Source organism: Macaca nemestrina, chromosome 10, assembly GCF_043159975.1.
Source record: "Macaca nemestrina isolate mMacNem1 chromosome 10, mMacNem.hap1, whole genome shotgun sequence".
NCBI classification, from domain to species: Eukaryota; Metazoa; Chordata; class Mammalia; order Primates; family Cercopithecidae; genus Macaca; species Macaca nemestrina.
In genome coordinates this window covers 79,616,289-79,632,509 of record NC_092134.1, presented here as the reverse complement: position 1 = coordinate 79,632,509, position 16,221 = coordinate 79,616,289, and the positions used below count along the sequence as shown (strand labels likewise).

General features: G+C 44.4%; 1 long non-coding RNA gene across 4 annotated transcripts in view; it reads right to left on the bottom strand.

The window, feature by feature from the left end:
* LOC105474255 (uncharacterized) overlaps positions 1–16,221 on the bottom strand; it is a 62,074-nt gene that overhangs the window by 25,702 nt on the left and 20,151 nt on the right. The gene's annotated exons all lie outside the window — the stretch shown is intronic.

Sequence of the window (16,221 nt, the reverse complement as noted above, 5' to 3'; positions counted from 1 at the left end):
CTCAAGATGAACAGGTCGAGCTCAAAGGCACAACAGAAACCCATTTGTAATGGGGTTGTTTTTCTTTCAAACCCTTAAGAACATAAGCAACCTATCTTATGATAGAAGAGTTAAGGGGGAAGGGAGGGATTGAGTCAGAGTTTGTTTTCATTTCAGGAGGCCCGTCTTTTGGCATGTTCTCAGCCTAGGGTGGGCTTGGATTTTAGTCACGTTTAGATAGCAGTGCTTATGCCTTCACCACGATTTTAAATTGTAAAATATACATAACATAAGATATACCATTTTAACTATTTTTAGGTATGCAGTTTGGTGACATTAAATATGTTCACACTGTTATGCAACCATCAACACCATCCATCTCCAGAGTTTTCTTTTCTTCCCAAACAGAAACTCCATAGCCATTAAACATGAGCTTCCCATACCCGCTTCCTCCTAGCCCATGACATCCTTCCACCATGATTTGACTTGGCTTCTTAAGCACCATTCTGACCACAGAACCTCTATTTCTTCTTCTTTTAAATCTCAGCTCCTCTGACTGAATTTCAAGATCTTCTCCATTGGCACCTGCAGACTCACTCCAGTGAGCTTCTGTCACTTCCTGGCTCAGAGTCCCTCTCTGAGAGGCAATTCTGGGTCCTAGCCCTCATGCAAGTGACCTCTTCCCCTCCTGATCCTGCATGGATCGCCCCTCCCCATTCTTCCCTTCAGCCCAGTTTGGCCCTTACTTTAGACTCCTGCTTTAGGACATCCTGATGTTCTAATATGCCCCATCCTCTGTTATATGACCCACCCACTTCCCAACCTCTATCTAGTATTCTGCCTGGTTGCTCTTATCCTGTTCTTGCTTCTTTATCTGTGTCTTACTTCCCTCTCAGACTGGAGGCAACCTCAGTTCATGAGCTTCTCGCTGAAATCTATGCTAGGATTAGTGTACTCAATTCTACGTCCTCGCTACTCAGAATGCGGTCTGGGGTCTAGTGGCATTGGTGTCACTCAGGAACTTGTTAGAAATGCATCTCAGGCTCCACCCCTGACCTACTGAATAGGAATCTGCATTATAACAAGATCTCTAGATTATTGGCATGCACATTAAAGTTTGAGAAGCACTGCTGAAGGATGGGTGATAAATAATTTATATTGCAGGTGTGCATAACTAAAAATTATCTAAGTAACAACTCTAGAATACATTCAAACTGTATGGATATTTTTGAGGAGGGGAAGAAAGATATTTTGTGTCCTTCAAACTTATGAGTCTCTAACAGAATTGCCTAGAAAGCTGGGAACTGATGCTCTGAAGCTGAGAGGGTACTGGAGTCAGTGTTCTCAATGGGGAGGCATGAGGCTTAGCTTACATAATGAGAAACTCCCTGGCTGGCTGTCTCATAGTTAGGCAGACAGGGGCAAAGTTCCCTGAAGTTCACTTTGAGGTTGGCTGATAGTGTTTCCCCAGAATTAAACACTTGTCACCAAGCAGACATTTGTCACCTAAGTCCTAGGGGGAAGCAGGGCACCAGGTCTCAAAATAACCTTCTGGTTTCTGTCCCCATGGCTGGAGCTGATTCATATTTTGTAGGAGGTTTGACTGTAGCTGGGAATGGCTGAGGAGCTGGTGTAATTCTCTCCTCCTTCCTCATCCCAATAAGAGGCAGTGAGGAGGGGCATGAAGAGCAGAGACAGGGTGTGGGAGTCAAACCTGTTCTTCACATAGCAATCATCTCATCTCACTCTTTGCTCTCACTCTGAGAAGTTGAGTCCACAGCTGGGAAAACTTGGAGCCAGTCTCTGAGTCTGCTTGGCTCATATCCAGCCTCCCTCTTTTTTTGTTCCTTTTCCCCTTGGGAACATCTTTCCCTATTATCCCACTTTCAGGTACAAGAGAGCCGTGATGTACTGGAGCAAAGGCTGTGAGGTGGGAGGGGCTTGGAATTCTTTAGGTTAGAGCCTCCTTCTTCCTGGTCATCTCCAGAAGAACGTGCCAGGCTCCACTGCTTCATTACTTTTTAGGGCTTGAAGGGATTAGAAAGCAACTGGAGGGCAAAATAGTTTGGGGTAAGCTAGGGAGGAGGTGGCCCGTCGAGTGGAAAAATAATGTAAATAAGAGATGTTTCCCAGAATCATGGGAAAAAAGTACTTTGAGTCTTTCTCACATTTTTCTGAGCCCCTGGGTTCTGGGTTTTGCTCTGTTGGTGGAGTGATGTGTTTCTTGTTCTTCTTGTAGTGTTGGTTTCTAGAGCAGAGGCCTTCAGATATTACAGCTTGAGCAGAAGACCTCGTGTGTGTCTTTTGTCATCTCCAAAAGTGTTTACCTTTCGAAGCCATACCCTTTGAATTTTACCACATGCTATTATCTAATCTTTGAGTGTCATTGCATGACCAGAAGTGGCAGGGTGAGGCACTGTGGCCTGGTAGTGAGGACGAGGAGAGGGGGCGCAGCCCAGGCCTTTCAGAATGCAGTGTCCAGCATGTCAGTCGTTCTGAGTAAACACTAATACCCTTCACTGCTCTTTTTTCTTGGGGTGTCATTTGAACACTTCATCTATCACCATGTTATTTCACTCTTCTATTTTGTACCAGCTCTGAGACTTGACTCTTAGAACCATTGCTGTAGCATTTGGCTCGGTATTTCCATGTTCTAAACAGTCCATTTTCCCCATGAGGCTGAGGGCTCCCTGAGGGCAAGGACAGCACTCCCTTTCTCCATATCTCACTTCGTACTGATGTCAGTACAGACTGGCTGATGAGGAGAGAATGTAAGGAAATCCCACCTTTCTGGTTCAAAAAGTATCTAAGATATAGACTCATTTGCACATAGTTCCTCTATGAGGGAAGGAATTGGCATTTTAAAAACCTGCTCAATTTCTAGGTCAGTTTGTGTTGGTTCAGCTGAGCAAAACTTCTGACAAGGCTGTAGCTTTGATCTGTAGTCTCTCTCGGGATTCTTCTAAGGAAGACTCAATGTTTTGGTCACTTGGAGGTAGAAGGATATTGGTAATGACTGGGATATGGAGAAAACATGAAATCTTAGCCAGGAGAAGCTATCTCAGGAATCTGTAATGAGTGAGTGTTATTTCTTTTCCAACAGGCTGCATAATTTTTATGACCAATTATTCCATTTGTAATGACACTGAGATAACAGAGATCTCATCTCATGCTCCATGGCACATGCCAGGCACTCATGGGAACTAGATGAAACCATTCCTTATACAAGAATTGGATAGGCAGAGTGTTTCCAAAAAGATTTAGTTCTAGCAGGAGAGATAGACATAAGTACTAAGAAAAAACTTTGTGAACAGCAAAGGTTATAAGGAACTGGAAGAGGGGAATGGAGAGGACTGAAGCTTTAAAATGAAGGAGGGATTTATTGGGGTTACATAAAAGACTTGTCCTCTAGCCTTAGAATTTTGTGGTCCAGTGTTGCTTTTGATGATGTTATTTACATGTAACAAATGAATAGTGTCTTTGGCTGTGAGATAGTATCATCCCAAGCCACAAGGAACCAGCCTTTTCCCACAAAGATTTTAAGAGCTCAGTTGGAAAGGGTTGGCTTTGGGAGGTTAGGAAAAGACTGGGTCCAGATTGTGGGGCACGATCCTCTTCCTGGGGCTAGTGGTCCTCTTTTCCCTTATACCCAACTTTTGAGTCAAGAGGGTGCTGATGATCTCCTAAACAGATCTGGTAGTTAGTTAGTTCATCAAGTCTGAATAGAAGCAACCTAAGGGTTCACATCTAGTTGCTCCCACTGATTGGTTTCAAACATTTACCTGCTCCTGCCTCTGCAGTTTTCTCCAGGATCTTCCCCATCTATTGCCCTTTTACCATTTTTCTCTCTGGTATTTCTTATCCATTAATTGATAAGGGTGGGGTATTTGAAGCCAGGCAGGCCTGGGTTTGAATCCTAGTTCTGTCACTACTGTGTCACTTAGGCTCTTTGATCTTGGGTTCCCATCTGTAAAATGGGAATAAGACCCACTGCTCAGATTAGTTGTAAAGGTTAAATAAGAGAGTGTTTAAGTCAGGGCTTAGGACTTAGCATGTGCTTATAATAAAAGGTAGTTGACCATTTTCTTCAGAATTCCCTCTCTCTGCTGCTTGGCTAATTTTCATTAGAGACAATTAGGGGAGAGAAAGAGTGATGCCCAAATAGATGGACATAATAGAGTGATTGTAAGCAAAATGGAAGGATAACAAGAGGGATGGATATTATGGAGACAGATACACAAACATAGTTATAGTTAGAGGAACAGGTAGTGAAAACCAGGCAGAAGCAAGGTTAAGTGAGATACAAAGATGGACAAAGGAGAGAGGAGCAGTGAAAGGTAAGTGAAAGAATGAAGAGGTAGAAAGTCAGATGGAAAGGCAGAGACATGAGTTGAGAGCCAAACAAAGACTGCCAGAGGACAGACGTGGAGAGTTAATTTGTGGAAGTTGGTGTAAAACCCTTGGAATAAGAGCTCTCCTGGCTTCTTGCCCCTTGTTATTGTGTGACTTGAATTCTAAGTCTCTGGTCCCCTCAACCCTGTTCCTCCCTGTTTATCACACTCCCAACCCACTTATACAGATCTGCCTCTACCCTGAAACTTGAGCCCCCTGCCCCCTTCTCTTCTACACTCTTCATTCCATACTATCTTAGTTACCTAAGTCCATAGGGATTTTTCATTTCACAAAAACTGTTTGGAGTACAAAAGCATCATGGTGTCAGCCAGTCAGTGCAATAACCAGGTGTAGTTTTACAGTCGCTCCCCCCGACTGTAACTGCAATTTCATATATCTCTGGCTGCGACAGGCAATTTTCTTTCAAAGATTGTTTTTTCTGGAGCCTGTGATTTCTACTCTCGCCTCCAACCTCTGGGATATTAAAACGGGGTCAGTGGCTCTTGGCAGGCTGACCGATTTGTGGTCACTCCCCGGCTCCTCTGTTCAACCTCCCTGTTGCCATCTCCAATCTTGTCATCCCTCTGCCTCTGCACCCCATCTAGTCACACTGGAGGAAAATGGCTCTGGTGGTTAAAGCTCTCCAGAGAGATACCTCAGCTTTCTGGGAGGTTACTGTCCTTCACACTGAGACGTTTTGTCATGTGTCTAACCTTAAGAGTTGAGGTTAAGTGGGGTGGGGAAGGGGATCCAGGAGCAGATTGACCTTCTAAACCTTTCCCCTATCCTTCTCCTCAACCCTGCCCTGCCCCATTGTGTTCTGGTATGGAGCTGTCAGCTCCTTTCCATGAGAATATTGTAGCTTTTCTTTCTTTTCTTTCTTTTCCTCTTTCTTTCTTTCTTTCTTGCTTGCTTGCTTGCTTGCTTGCTTGCTTGCTTGCTTGCTTTGTTCAGAGTCTGGCTGTGTCACCCAGCCTGGAGTGCATGGCAGGATCACAGCTCAGTGCAGCCTCAAACTCCTGGGCTCATGCCATCCTCCTGCCTCAACCTCCCAAGTAGCTGGGACTGCAAGCAGGTACCATTGTGCTGGGCTTATTATTATTATTATTGTTATTATTATTATTGTTGTTATTGTTTTTAGGGATGGGGTCTTGCTATGTTGCTGCAGCTGGTCTTGAATTCGTAGCCTCCAGCAATCCTCCTGCCTCAGAGTCCCAAAGTGTTGGGATTACAGGCATGAGACACTGAACCTGCCTCAGTAGCTTATTTTCTAAGGGGAACATTTTGAAGAACTGGGGGAATAGAATTAGGGTTTAACATTAGGGAGCTTTTCTTTGCTAGAAACTGAGAATTGGGTAAGGTGGGAAAGCTAGTACAATCTCTTTTTCGGGAAATTTGGAGAATAGGAGGAATTCCCTTATAGGTGAAGGGCTGGGTTAGTGGACATCTAGCACATGGGGAAGGGGTACGGCAATGTTTGGATCCCCACCTCCCTGACGAGACATTGATTCTGCTCTTGCTGATAAAAGCAATCTCTTCCTACCAAAAGCAGTCTCTTCCATTGTTTGCTGGTATGGTATTTGCTGGCCAGCAAAATGCCTTCTTTCTTTCACCCAGATAAGGTTTTTTTTTTTTTTTTTTTTTTTTTTTTTCTTGGAAGAAAGACCTGTATCTGCCTTTGGGGTTGTTCATTTGGGGATTTTTCTATTTCCTTCCTTGGCCCATGGCCTGATGCAAAATACTTCCTGTGGTCTAACCCTTGTTCCTCTTGCTTTACTAACAGATTGAATCCTCTTGAAAAACAACATGATACAGCACACTCCCCCTCCTCACTCATATCATCCCTTGTTTTTATTAAATAAAAGTAAGTGGAGCTATAAGATGTGACTGGCCTGGATCCCAGCTTCATAAAACAAAACTAACACCCTCTTTATCAAGGGGCTGAGGCATCCAGAGAAGATTTCTTAGGCCATTCTGCTGTCACGTAAATGGGAATCAATATTCAATAAGCCCTTGATGCACTACGCTAGCAGTTCACTTAATACCGGCTTCCAGTACAGTAAGTGGCGTTGATATAGGGAGGGCTTGTTTGTAAAATAACACTGCAGCCCTTGCCTCCTGGATATTGGATCTGGCTTCTCCTAAGCAAGAAGATTCAAAACTCTGAGGAAGCAGGAGAGTCATTTTGCCAACCCCATTGCCTCAGGACAGACTCACCTAAAATCTAGCTTGCGAAAGAGAACAGATTCTGTGCTTGTATTAAAACCAATCAGTCTAAGAGATCCTGGAGGTTAATAGGCCCCATTCCTATCAGGAAGATTCCACTGTGCCTGCCCTGATTGCCTCCTTCTTCAATAAATTAGTCAAATTGAAAACAGATTTAAGGATAGAATTGATTCTATTGCTACTAATGTTATGAGGATAGACCCTCCTATGTCCTGAAAGCCTGCAGTGCTGGAAATAATACCTCATTTCTCCCAGCCCCTATGTTTGCTATCGGGAAGGACTGCTGGCTGCCTGGCCCCCTGGTGGATGGTGGCAGGTCCAGGTTTCTCCGTGCATAGTCACTGTGAGAATCTGGTAGAAAATGGGCTGTTTGAACATAGGTCAATTATTTCTTTTCCATTCTGTGACATCTTTGCTGGGGATTTGTAACCTTAGGCTTGCTTCTCCTCCACAGCTCTAAGCAAGCATATGTTAAGGAAAAGCAATCTGATGTCTGCCTAAATATAACAGGTGAATATTTTACCAAAGCTTCATATAATAAGTGTCAGAACCAAGTAGATTTTAGTCATTCTTTTTCAGTGCCAGTGTTCACAGGGTTTAGGAATTAACAATTTGGGGTGGAAGTGGGAACATATAGAGAGATTTATCCTGCATTATGGTTGTGATGATTTCTTATCCCATTTTAGGGGGTTCGACGGTTGGGAGGAAGCTGAGGACTTTTCAGCACTACTGTTTGGGGATATGCTGGAGGAGGTCAGTCCCGCTCTTTCTAGAGACCCTGTAACTGTCCCTCCAGGAGAAGTGTCCTTACTTAAGTCTCCTAGAGCCATTTTATTTTTATTTTATTTAATGAATTAATTAATTTTTGAGACGGAGTCTTGCTCTGTCACCCAGGCTGGAGTGCAGTGGCATGATCTTGGCTCACTGCAACCTCCACTTCCAGGGTTCAAGTGATCCTCCTGCCTCAGCCTCATGAGTAGGTGGGATTACAGGTGCATGCCACCACGGCTGGCTAAGTTTTTATATTTTTAGTAGAGTTGGGGTTTCACCATGTTGGCCAGACTGGTCTTAAACTCCTGACCTCCGGCCATCCACCTGCTTTGGCCTCCCAAAGTGCTGGGATTACAGGTGTGAGCCACCACGCCTGGCCTCCAAGAGCCACTTTAGATCAAAGCTTTCAGTCCATCCCATCGCAGATAGGTTTAGTGAACCTGAAGCAAGAGGCTGGTATTTGGCCTCTCTGCTTGGGCATGGATTACAGGGAGATCAGCCTGCAGTATTTGCCCATGTTAAGTTGTTTTTGTAGGATGAACTTTCCAAAGATATTGAGTAATGGGTACATGTTTTTTGTTCTGTTTTGTTAGAGATAGGATCTTGCTCTGTTGCCCAGGCTTGGGTTCAGTGGCATGATCTCTGCTCACTGTAGCCTCTGCTTCCTGGGCTCAAGTGACCATCCCACTTCAGCCTCCTGAATAGCTGGGGACTACAGGCATGCGCAACCATGCCCAACTAATTTTTGTATGTTTTGTAGAGAGTGTTTCACCATGTTGGCCAGGCTTGCTAATTTTTTTGTATTTTTAGTAGAGATGGGGGTTTTGTCATGTTGCTGAAGCTGGTCTCAAACTCCTGGCCTCGAGCAAGCCTCCTGCTTAGCCTTCTGAAGTGCTGGGATTACAGGCGTGAGCCATCACACCCAGCCTTAAGACGTTTCTTGCCTTCAAAATTCCTCATGTGGCCCAGCCTGGTAGCTTTGAGAAGAGTGCAGCAAGGATACTGGAGAGGGCTGAGTTCAGAGGGGGCTGAGGGGCTTGATAAGCTAGCTTAGAATTCCTGGGTTCCCAAATGAAGGAGAATATTAGTTGCTAGTTTCATCTTCCAAATAAGAGAAAAAGAGATAAGTTAAAGCTGGAGGTACTGAAGTTAAGCTTAGCAAAGGACTTTTTCTTCTTCTATTTATTTATTTATTTGAGACAGGGTCTTGCTCTGTCACCCAGGCTGGGGTGCAGTGGTATGATCATGGCTTACTGCAGCCTCTACCTCCCAGGCTCAAGCAGTTCTCCTACCTTAGCCTCTCAAGTAGCTGGGACTACAGGTGCATGCCACCACACTTGGCTAAATTTTTAATTTTTTTGTAGAGACAGGGTCTCACTATATTGCCCAGGCTGGTCTCAAACTCCTGGGCTCAAGCAATCCTCCTGCCTTGGCCTCCCAAAGTGCTTGGATTACAGATATGAGTCATTGCGCATGCCTAGCAAAGGACTTCTTGACAGTTGGCACACAACTGACTCATTTAGTTTGGAGTCTACTCTGTCTTCCTCCTGGGCTTTGTTTTCTGCTGTTCCATGTTGGATCGAGGTCTAAGTGTGGTTCTGATATCTCTTACTTCATCCATTTCCAGGTTGACCTGACTGACTAGATGGGAGTCCCTACCTCCCTCTCCCTTTCATGTATGTCCTTCTTGAAGCTATGTATTAAAAAAAACAAAACAAACAACAACAACAACAACAACAACAACAAAAACGAGAAGCACTTTTCTTTGGTTAGATACAAGGATCTGTCCTTCTTGCTAAACTGTCAAACAAGCTCCCTGTGTTAGTGAGGCCTGCACATAGGTTGAGGCCAGACCAAGAAGTTGGATGACAGAGCAGATTCCAGGGGCTAGAACTCCTAGGGTATAGTGAGCCCTCAAATTACTTTCCTAGGGAAAGAGGTCATGAGTGAGACTTAAAGTTCTCACCACTCTCTCAGATGGTTGGGCTTCTCCCATACATGGCCAAATGTTGTCTTGAAGAGTCCCGCCATGCCGTACTCTAACCTTTTTCTTTTGTAGTCTGCTTTACACTGGGAATGAACCAGTTATAATGGAGCAGTAGCATCTCAACATAGGGTATTACTGATGACCAAGCCCCTCTCCCCCTCTGGCTAAACTCCCATTCAATCATTCGCTACCTCTGGCAGTTCATTTCTTGCCACAGCTTGCGTTCTGGCATCATTGTTCCCCCCACGCAACAGCTGATGACATCTCTTGGCCTCCCCCATCCATTCAGCAATACCTCTCCCCCCAACCCGCCTCCTCTGCCTGCTGTCCCAGCCTGTAACCCTGATCTCATTTCCTCCTACCTCTCACACCATTTTGAGACCTCTTGCCTCAGCCTGTGCCTGGGCTCCTTTCTTTGGTGCTCTTCTCATTCCTTTGCAGAGACCACTATGCTCTGATCTAGGATTGCACCTGTACATTTGTACCTTCCCCAAGACTCCAGGAACCAGAGGATTCCCCAGAGAAAAGGGTGGCTCCTATCCCCAGGTTGCCCCCAGCTCCTCAGTGGGATTGATTTCATGCCTGGGTTGTGTGTTGTTTGTCTGTCTCAGACTTTGCAGCCCCTGAGGCAATGGCTCTGTCTTTGCAGGCTCAGAAAAGCCTTGGCAGCCAACAAATAATAAATAACACCCTGGTAACACCACCTGCAACTTGCTAATGAGTGTCTTTTCTCCTGCCTTCCCCACCTCTTGGAGGTTGGAGGTGGGGACCCCCAATTTCTTGGCAAATGGATGCCTTCCTCTTGTTCATGTCTAGAAGAGTTGATGTTGGAGGTTGGTGGGTGAAGAGAGGCAGAGGGATACAGAGGTGAGTTTTAGGAGTACACTAGTCATTCTTCCGGTTTTAGAGTTTTGGAGAGACAGTAATCTTCAAGAGTAGGGTTGTCCTGCTGGGGGGTCTTTGGATTTCTTGAGGGCTCCTGGGCTTTGGTTTCCAAAGGCAAGCCAGGGAGCTATCACCCAATCCCATCTCTTCCCACAAAGAATGTTTCCCTACATTGTTGGTTGGTTTTCTAAATTTGACACTCAGGGTATCATCTTCTTCTAAATCCACAGGTTAGGTCATTAAGGGACTCTACTGTCTTCTTCTTGGTTTGAGGTATTAGTTAAAGTTAGTGTCTAAGATTAAGAAGAGAGATGGGTGCTTGGTGCAGTTTTCCTGAAGGTACCTGTGCTTGAAATTCCCGCAATTGCCAACAGGTGAATCTGTGTCTTGTCTTTGGATCATCCAAAGAGAGCAGAAGAAGTATGCAATCTTGTTCACTTATACATTTTCATATTGTTACCAAAATGCCATTATTTTAAAGTATATCTTCTGATGTAGGCTTGACTCTATTCTAAAACACATATGCCGTCTGGCAAAAGCCTTTTAGACCTTCATTTCATTGTAGCAGCAAAAGGGAGTGAGTGGAGTATATGCTTGTCTGAGACAGTCTCTCTAGTGCCCCACCTGAATGGTCCACGGAGTTAGCCTGTGGTCCATTTTTTCAGAGGCAGGAAAATGAAGCCCAACTCCTCCATGCCTTGCCAAGAAGCGTCACTCTTAAGGATTGAATTTCCCAGAATCATCATTCTCCGATCCCCCTCTTGATTCAGGAAGTGTTTCCTCAGCTACTGTCCATCTCCTTTAAGAGGAGATGCTTCCCTAATTTCTGCTTCTGTCTTCCAAAATTACCCCCCTAAAATTGCCCATTCCCTCACACTTCATGCCAGTTCTTGGGGTGTAAACAGTCCTGTCTGGTATTTGGGGTAAATGAGCTCTGTGTTTGATTAATTCTACATGATCCTGCTTGTAGACGCTGGGGGAGGAGCTAGCCTCCTTTCCATCCCGCTGGAGTTGGAACCCAGACATGGGCCAAGGAAGTTCATTTTCCCACGTGTAGGAAGCTGATGGGCCCCCATTCCCTGCAACATTTGGCTCCTTAAGTTCTCTGAGTCACCCCCTGACCCTAATCGTCTGCAGCAAGGGCTCAGATCCGTCGGGCCAACCTTACCCAAGAGGGCTTAATGAGCACCTGGCAGCTAAGTGCTTTGAGATCTTTCAGATGAAAAGGGCTGTCAGTTGTTCTGGGGTTATTATTGCCAGGGTAGTGGCGGCAGCAATTACTCTGGATGATCAGGACATCCAGCTTCCTTTGTCCTTGAAGTGAGTGCCTGATTCTTGGGGGAATGGCTGACTGCCTTGCTTTTTCTGCCTTGGATGCTGATGGGATGCTAGCAAAGTTCTTTTTACTATTTGCCATCCTCCCATCGCAGTTGGACAGGCAGCACTGCAGAAGCTCAGTAAATTCTGAAATACTCTCTAGGGGGTGAAGTGGCTCTGAAAAGTGTAGAATGACAGAAGCGATAAGCCAGGGCTAGAGGATAGCCACCTCATTTATGTCTTCTGTGTCTAGAATTGAAAGGAGAGAGGAGTGCTTGGTGCAGGCGACGTTGAGAAAACCAATTTTATAGGTAGACATGAGAAGAAAAGGAAAGGAGTTCTAACCACAGCAGCTCAGAAACAATATTAACTTTGTAGAAGAGATAGGAAGCATGACAAACCAAGGAAGTGGTAGAGGCACCTTCACTGCAGAGTTTTAAATGAAGAGAGAGGAGAAGCGTTGTAGGGGCAAAAGAATCACCCAGGATAACCTTAAGGACTATGAGGTCCGAGTGAACAAATCCACAGCGCACAACCACATTCTACTTTTCTACCTGAAAGGGGTGAGGTTTATGTTCTGGGCTTTAGTTCCTAATAACTGTGGATGGTAGCAGTGTATTTTGAGGGATAACAATGGACTTACTGCTCCATTGCTCCTGCAAGCACTGGGGTGGGGCTGGTGGGCAGGAGGATCACAGGCAGAAAGAATGGGGCCTCGAGTGCCTATTCCCCATCTTGTCCTTGTCCTAAGCACTTTTACTCTGGAAACAAACACCATTTCTTTACTATCTCCACAAATACAATCATCTTCCTTGGGAAGGAAAAAAAGTCACAGATTTTTGTTGAAGAGTCATTTTGTCTTGTTCTCCTGGGAAGTTATGTTTACTTCCTGAAAAATCTTCTAACCCAGACTGGAGAGATGCTCTTTTGTGTTTAAAAGCCTGAAATGAAGATGTTACATACTCTAGCATTAACATTCTTACCTTAAACACAGAGATTGTCCTCTTTTCCCTTGCTTTTAAAACCACAAATTTGGACAGTGCCATCTTCACTCACATGTGTACTGAATCAGTTATTACTGTCCCAGTCTACAGGTCCCTGGGGTTTGGTCTATATCTCTGCATTGTTTGCTGCCAAAAGTGCCTGTTATGGCACAACCCTGTCTTTACTAAAATACAAAAAATTAGCCGGGCATGGTGGCATGTACCTGTAGTCCCAGCTACTCAGGAGGCTGAGGCAGGGGAATCACATGAACCAGGGAGGTGGAGGTTGCAGTGAGCCGAGATGGCGCCATTGCACTCCAGCCTGTCAACAGAGCAAGACTCCATCTCAAAAAAAAAAAAGAAAGAAAGAAAAAAAAAAGTGCCTGTTGTGTAGATAATATATTTTACACACTCTGAATTCTGTGCTATTTACTACAATTACTAGAGGTCTAGAAAAGTGTTTTTTAAAAGTCACATGGCTTTGAAAAAAGGGTATCAGTAAGAAAGTTGTGATTTATATGGAGAAGAGAGAGAAAGGTCAGGAATGGAGGAGGGAGAGAGAGGAAACAGGGAGAAAAGATACTGCTGATCAATGAATTGAAAGTATTGCAAGCTCAAGAACAGAATAGTGACCTTTCCTGAGGTCAGAACAGAAACAACTGGGATTGTAAACATGAAGGGTTAGAATTAGACTAAAGGAAGCAATGCCTTACTGGGGAGTCAAATGAGGCTACTCTTGAGAAAGATTGGAATCTACTGTTCTTGAAAATTCTATGCAAAGGAACCATGAAAGTGTAGGGGGAGCCAGGGTAGAGAGGACTGACTGCAATAATCCCTTGCCACTCTCCTCCCTGGCTGTTTCCTGCCCTCCCTTATCTGGCAAGACTGTCCAATCCTGCTCTCTGAATCAGATTTGATGACTCAACACTGACCAATTAGGCGTTAACACATCTATCTCTTGGGCTATCTAGCCATCTTTATGGAGAACAGGATCTTAAATCTCTGCTCATCGGGACAGCCAGAGGCTTTGCCTAAATGGTGGAAAGAGCTGTAGACATTTTTCATAATTATAATGACTTTTTACAGGGAGAGCCATAACTCCTGCTCCGTAACTCCAGGGTGAGAGAAGAGCCCATTGCAGATTCTGTGATGCGGAGAATGGAGCCATCTGATGGCTGTCTTCTCCAGGCAGTCTGTGCTTTCCTAATATGAACGACTTCTGGGAGCAAAATTCACAAAGTGGGATAAGACAGTTTCTATTCTAGGAGCCCTTCCACTGAGATGAGACAGGCTGTAGTCTCCAGAGGCATACAGTGAGTGACAAAAGGTCAAGAAATCAGTAAGTAGTACATACCTGGCTAAGCTCTAAATATCTGTGTGTGGGAAGGGCATTTTAGTTATGGAAGGTTTCCTGGAGGAGGCAAATAAGGAGCTGAAAAGGAGAAAGTCATTCTTAGATAGAGGAAATGACTTTTTTTTTTTTTTTTTTTTTTTTTTTTCCTTTTTAGAGACAGGGTCTCACTCTGCCACTCAGGCTGAAATGCAGTGACGTGATCATAGCTTACTGCAGCCTCGAGCTCCTGGGCTCAAGCAATGGAAATGGCCTTTGGGTAGAGGTAGGTGATTTTGAGATGTTGACCACCTTAGGAGCATAGATCTCATTATGGGTCATCTAGAGTCTTGCCATTTTAGTTTTCCAGTTGATTAATTAGCTCATATTCCTGTCACTCTCTCCTAATGATCCCCTACAGTACACCTCCAGCTTTATAAGAACTTTATGACACCCTACAAATCAGGCCTGAGATCTCCTATTTTACTACTACTCTGCTTGGTCCACCATTGGACCACCATTGTTCAATAACTTTTTGGTCTATTTCCTCTTCCCCTATAATGCTGAACATTGTTCCAAATTGCACTTCAGGCCATGATTTCAATTACTAGATCCTCAAATTACTAGATCCTCAAACTACTAGATTGTCTTTTTCTCATCCTTCCAGCAATGTGCTGTTTCTTTATTATACCTAAGCAACTCTCATGGGCCAATAAGTGTATCAAAATGTGAATGATCAGCAAACTCTGTTCTTTCCCAAGCCAAGTACCTCTGAGCCTTACCTTGTCTGATGCCTTTCTTTGGCTAATGGTATAGCATTAATGGTCTTCAACTTTCTTATGTTAATCTTACTGATGTGTGTTTCAGTCCAGGAGTTCCTGGCAGCAGGGCCTGTGTTTGCACTTTTTCCTTCCTTCCACACCTGTCATAGCACACTTTAGATCCTGAATTCATATTTTCCAAGGTGCTAGAGATTAACAATTAGCTAATTTGACCTGTGTAGATAACTTTTGTTTTTCTGAAGCATGTTTGAAGAGTTAAAATATACATATTATTGCTTCTATAACCTCCTCCTTCTCCTCCTTCTTCTTCTTCTTCCTCCTCCTCCTCCTCCTCTTCTTCTCTTCTTCTCTTTCTCCTTCTCCTCCTTGTCCTTTTTTTGAGACAGATCTCATTCTGTCACCCAGACTGGAGCACAGTGGTGTGATCATAGCTCACTGCAGCCTCGACTCCTGGGTTCAAGTGATCCTCCTACCTCAGCCTCCCAAGTAGCTGGGACTATAGGTGCACACCAAAATGCCTGGATAAGTCTTTTTTTTTTTTTTTTTTTTTTTGGTACTGAGCCTCACTCTGTTGCCCAGGCTGGAGTGCAATGGCGGGATCTCAGCTCACTGCAACCTCCGCCTCCCAGGTTCAAGCGATTCTCTTGCCTTAGCCTCCCAAGTAGCTGGGATTACAGGTGCACACCACCATGCCCGGCTAATTTTTGTATTTTTAGTGGAGATGGGGTTTTGCTGTGTTGGCCAGGCTGGTCTCGAACTCCTGACCTCAGGTGAGCCGCCTGAGGATGGGATGACATATGCGAGCCACCGTACCTAGCCTCCTGGCTAATTTAAAAAAAAATTATTTTAGTAGAGACAAGGTCTTACTGTATTACCCAGGCTGGTCTCAAACTCCTTGGCTCAAGTGATCTTCCAGCTTTGGCCTCCCAAAGTTTTGGGATTATAGGCATGAGCCACCGCACCCAGCCTGTAATCCTCTGTGGCTAAGTAAACACAATGTTATGAGGATAGGTATATCATAGAAATTGACCTTTGATATTCTTCTAAAAGTCTTTCTTTGTTCAAAACACAGAAAGGATGACTTATTGTGCTTCATTGATTTATTCAACAAGTTGCCTTATTTTTCATTGCTACGATTCTGGACAAAGGATGCAAAAATGAAGAAGATAAGGTCTTTACCTTTTAGGTGCTTTCAGGTTGGTGGGAAGATAAACAAGTAAACTAGAATTTACAATAGAGCATGAGAAGAGCTATGACAGAGGAGTGCCTAGGATACTGGGATGAGGCAGTTGACACCTAACTCTGGTGCAGGGAGATGTCATTTATGGGCCCAGCCAGCAGCAGGGGAGAGTGGTTGTAAAAGCATCAGACTAAGGCTAGCCACTGGGAAGAACTTCTCAATTAGATTATGATTTCTCAGTCTATGCATTCATGCACAGAACCGTCACACGCTACGTACCAACTATGTACCAGTCACTATGCTCGCTCCTATTTAGAGTGGTTTACAGAAAAATAAACATTAAAATACAATATGCTAAAGGCTGGGGTAGAAGTTGACACTATCTCAAT